Source organism: Octopus bimaculoides, chromosome 9 (genome assembly GCF_046866305.1).
Source record: "Octopus bimaculoides isolate indiv1 chromosome 9, ASM4686630v1, whole genome shotgun sequence".
Taxonomy (NCBI): Eukaryota; Metazoa; Mollusca; class Cephalopoda; order Octopoda; family Octopodidae; genus Octopus; species Octopus bimaculoides.
In genome coordinates, this window is record NC_142936.1 from 95,277,813 (window position 1) to 95,283,812 (window position 6,000).

Sequence of the window (6,000 nt, forward strand, 5' to 3'; positions counted from 1 at the left end):
AGTATTTAAATGTTGGAAAGAAGGCAAACAACAAAAGGAAACTTTGAAATATTCTAAATAAAAGAGATTGTACAAGTTACTCTTGTGGAAGTTTTACGTCTATCGGAGTGGAAATATTTAAGATGAGAAGCGGATAAAAATAACACTAAATTTACAACTACGTTGAACGATTGTCACTGCGTGCAGTTTGGTCGTGTTGAGTTGGTGAGAATTAGTTGAGAATTGGTGCGAACAAATAACGTATATACAAAAAGGAGATGATAGCTTAATGATTTAGAATAAAAACAAAAGGCAAACGGTGTAAGCCGAGACTTATGTAGAGCTAGGAACTGGACAAAGGCTAGGAGAGAATTATACACGTGGACAGAGAAGTGTGTTTGCCTGTGAGTATGTGTGTGTGTGTGCCTGTGTGCGTATGAATATAGGTGTTCGTTTTGTGTGTATATACGTATATACATGATTTTACAGGACAGAAAGTATGTATGCGTATATATACATACGTACATAAATATGTCTATACATACATACACACGCGCCCACACACAGACACAACCTCGCACACATTTAATACATGCCAATGTAAGGCGGTGAGCTGACAGAAACGTTAGCACGCCGGGCGAAATGCTTAGCAGTATTTCGTCTGTCTTTATGTTCTGAGTTCAAATCCTGCTGAGGTCGACTTTGCCTTTTATCCTTTCGGGGTCCATAAATTAAGTACCAGTCGATCTAATCGACTGGCCCCCGCCCCCGCAAAATTTCGGGCCTTGTACCTAGAGTAGAAAAGAAAAGAATATATGCAAATGCACGAAAATATATACATTTATATATACATGTGTGTGTGTATATATGTATGTGTATGTGTATATATATAAATATATATGTATATATATATATAGATATGCATACATATACATACATGTATATATATATATGCATATATATGCATATATATGCATATATATGCATACATATACACATCTATACATAATGTATGTATCTATACTTAAAGCTTATGCGTGTGTCTGTATATGTGTGTGTGTATGTATATTTGCAATACAATTAAATCTGTTCATGTTGTCCCCCCCCCCCCCCACATCTTTTTTTTGCGAAATTACATTCTAAATTATTCGATGCGGGTTCTAATTACTGGTTGGAACCATTCTGTTTCATTTTGTGTTCGAATGTTCGCTCTGCTCTCTTCGTCTCATAATACTCAACTAATGTTTTTGTTTTTCTAACTCTGTTCGTTCAATTCATTTTCTGTTTCTTCATCCGTAAATCTAATCAATATATACAACACGCTGTCAACAATACATATTTAATACGCTATATGCATTTATATTCTTTTATTCTTATATTTGTTTCAGTCATTTGACTGCGGCCATGCTGGAGTACCGCCTTTAGTCGAACAAATCGATCCCAGGACTTATTCTTTCTAAGCCTAGTACTTATTCTATAGGCCTATTTTGCTGAAGCGCTATGTTACTGGGATGTAAATACATCAACATCGGTTGTCGAGCGATGGTGGGGCTAAACATTGAGCGGACCAACTGCAACACTTAACGGATGAAGCATCAGTTTAGTCACTGACATGTATCATGTATTCAATTTTAACTTATTTACTTATTACACTATATGGAGGTATTTCTTTAAGCGGAACAAAGAACAGAAACAATTTGAAATTACAGAAATGTTAAGACTGAGTAACGTAACACCGGTCAGATTTTAGGAACTTTTGTATAAGTAATCTAATCAGAGAGGTAAAACGGTGTATATGTGTGCCAGGTGTGGTGTTGCGATGGTTGTTTGGCAGCTCGACTTCATCTTTATCAGTCGTGTTCCATTTCTTTAGACAGAGTCTAAGTTAGGCCCAGATAAGTCTAGGAGCAGCAGAATCTCAGGTGTGGAGTAATACTTTGTGTACCTTACCTATAATCTGCAGTAGCTGTTGGGGAGGGATGACCTTTGTTCTTCATTCTTAACACTGAAGAGAAAGGCCATGTGTTATATGGCATTTTTTGGTATAGGCGACGCATGGAAATAGCTGCAAGCGAGGCTAGGGAGTTAAGAAGTCCCCTTGCAACACCGTTCATCTTCTATTATAACCTCGTACAGCAACGTCTTGTGAGTGAATTATGTACACTGTGAAAACTGTATCGAAGCTCGTCGTGTATCTATCTATCTATCTATCTATCTATCTATCTATCTATCTATCTATCTGCATATGCATGCATATATATATATATATATATATATATATATATATATATATATATATGTATATATATATATATATATATATATATATATGTACATACATACCTACGTACATACATATATTAAACAAGCGTAAGTGTGTATATGTGTATGTATATATACATACACACACACACACACACACACACACACACACATATATGTATATATATATATATATATATATATATATATATATATATATATATATATATATATATATATATAAGAGATACTCCGTGATTAGGGCTTCCATTTGTAGACTTTGACTTTGCTCTTTATCTTCTGTTCTCGTTCATTGAAGCTGATAATTATTTCTTGCTATGTGGAGTTGTTATATTTCCATTTTCTTTTGTTTTGTAATAATTAAAGGGACAATGTTATTATGATCACACTGGGGTTTGTTTTCGAGGTCGCTGTTCATAAAAATGAGAGCAAATTTGTGATAAAGTGTCCGGATGACGTGTGGATGGCACGTTTATGCAGAAGCTTTGGGAGAAATGAAGTAACAGTATCAAGTATTTAAGAAGTGGGGGGGGGGGCGTTGCTGGAGGTCATGGCAAGTAAGTAATGGATAAATAGAAAGAGGAGTGCAAAGGGCAAAACTTAACTCTTATGCTCACCAAAATCAGGAAAATATAAAAGGCGAATGAAATAAGGCCAAGGTCGACTTTGCCTTTCATCCTTCGGGGTCGATAAATTAAGTACTAGTTACGCTCTGCGGTCGATGTAATTGACTTAATCTCTTTGTCTGTCCTTGTTTGTCCCCTCTATGTTTAGCCCCTTGTGGTCAACAAAGAAATAAGAAACGTTAGCGCGTCGGCCGAACTGCTTAGTCTGTCTTTACATTCTGACTTCAAATTCCGCTGAGGTCGGCTTTGCCTTTCATCCTTTCGGAGTCGATAAATTAAGTACCAGCTGCGTACTGGGGTCTATCTAATCGGCTGCCCCCTCCCCCAAATTTCGGGCCTTATGCCTAGAGTAGAAAAGAATTATTTGAATTCTTCCTTATAAAGATGGAAATATTTTTAAACGAAGACGCAAAACACCATTATTGTAATGTAGATAACGATAATTGTTAAAAGTTAAGTTCCAGAAATGTCTTGTATATTTTCCATGGAGTTAGAGACGTTATGGCACAGCCACTTTTATGCTGCATATTCGGCGCCGAACCCATTTTGAACAGATACATGTCCGAAGTTTTTTTCGATTATAACTGACCACGGATTTCTGTTCCCAAAATGTTACTTTTCGAGGCGTAAGTTTGATTATGTTTAGCAGTTGCAAGACTAGAACTTCCCTAATGCATGATATAGCCCACTCTTCACAACATCGATGATGCCCAAGGGTAAGGCAAAGCCGACTGAGCTTCTCTTCATCGCACTGCTTTCAGAAAACGAAGAACCGAAACAGAAACTGTAAGGTGCACATTCTGCCGACCAGAGTTAATGTATCTTTATCCGTACCAAACTGAAGAAAGTCGAACTCCAAACTGTTTAAGATTTAAACTCAGAGCAAATGCAATTAGGAGCAATTTCTGAGGATGGATGCTCTGCCCGACTCTTTAACAAATCTTTCAAATGTCTCACCGTTCAAAGACGTTTCAGCCCTAGTATGCGACACCTTGGGCAAGTGTCTTCTACCATAGCACCCGGTCGACTAATGCCTTTTGAGTGGATTTGGCAGACGAGAACTCTGCAAAGGTCTGTTGTGTGTGTGTGTGTGTGTGTGTGTGTGTGTGTGTGTGTGTGTGTGTGTGTGTGTGTGTGTGTGTGTGTGTGTGTGTGTGTGTGTGTGTGTGTGTGTGTGTGTGTATAATTCCAAGAGAGTTAGAGGTTGTGAATCCAAACACCTAAGGGATAATATCTTTCCAATATGCTGTTGGTAGAATACCCAATTATTGATACACAAGTGTTTTTTACTGCATGGTAGGCGCTAAGTTACAGGGACATAAGCACACCAGCATCGGTTGTCAAGCAATGTATATATATATATATATATATATGTGTGTGTGTGTGTGTGTGTGTGTGTGTGTGACTGTCCCCAATGCTTCACAACCGGTCTTGGTTTCTTTACGTTCCCGTAACTTAACTGTTCGGCATAAAGCAATCAATAGAATAAGACCAGACATGAATTTGTTTGACTTAGCTTTACAAGGCGTTGCTACAGCATCGCCGCAGTCCAACGATTGACAAAGAAAAATAACAACGATACTTTTAAGTATAATGTTTAGATTGCCTCTTTTTGACGACAGTTATGAAAAGAGTGTGCTTAGCACTGGTTTAGGGACACAGGACGGACTAAGGAAGGACTGGATTAGAGCAAAAGAGAAACCATAGCGGCTTGCAGTGGCACCCGATTATAGCACGGAGATTAAAAGGTGGTGAGCTGGCAGAAACGTTAGCACGCCGGGCGAACTGCTTAGCGGTGTTTTGTCTGTCCTTACGTTTTGAGTTCAAATTCCGCCTAGGTTGACTTTGCCTTTTATCCTTTCGGGGTCGATATATTAAGTATCAGTTGCGTACTGAGGTCGATCTAATTGACTGGCCCTATCCCTCAAAATTTCGGGCCTTGTGTCTCGAGTAGAAAAGAATGATTGATAGTTCAGCATTGTAGAGAGCTTTTGAGAAATATTAGGAGAGATAGGCTTAAAAATAGACAATATCTGTGCGTGCCAGTCAAATAACTGATGTTTTATTTTAGGTATCGTCTGTTTGTGTGCGCTGAGATTGGTCAGTTTAGAATACGTAAGCAACAGCCCGCAGAATCAGTGTCGTACATCATGAAATTGATGAGAACTGATGTAGTTTCGAGTTCTGAAGAGAATATCTAGTTTTCTGGGATTGAATTTTTGGCAACGTCCTATATGTCAGTATATGAGAGGCCACGAGGGACTGCAGCCATAATCATTTGAAGCGACATTGGTATGTTTATTCCTGTGGTTTCCATGCAAAATGGTATTGAAGCACAATACGATTTCCTCGGTGCATTGTGGAATTGAACATCCAGGAATTTCAACTCAATGAAAGGCAAGAGCGAAAGTTGGTTAGCATTAATTGGAAACATGATATCGTTACCTGATTTTGTTACACGAAGGACGACAAATTAACACCTGGTAAAATTGACTGTCATTTTCGAGCTGAAAATAAACATCACCATTCGATCCCTTGACTCTCTCGTGGTTTATGGGTGTCAATTAACGCAGAATAAATTCATCACTTTTTCTTTATCTTGTAAAAAATAATGGTTCCATTTTTTAAAATCCCGACTGACTAAAAGAACGAATTTACTTATTAATACGGACAGCAAAATGAGTTATCACACAAATTAAACCCAATCAATTGATATATTAGTAGCAGGTCTTATCAGTCGGTTCGATAACATCGATAAAATCGTTCGAAAAACTAAAACATAAATGAGCAGAAAATTACATCAATGTTTAAAACGCAGACATGGTTTTTTATATTTTTTTTTTGAGTAATCTAAAATCTATCTCTATACACGCTGTTAGCTATTTAGTATTTATGTATGTATATGTCTTTCTCGGTATCACTTTCTCTCCCTCCTCCCCCTTTGCCTCTTTCTCTCTCTGTCTCTATATATATATATGTATACATACATACACACACACACACACACACACACACACACACACACACACACATATATATATATATATATATATATATATATATATACATACATATGTATATGTATCTCAGTGAATGTATTTATATATGTATG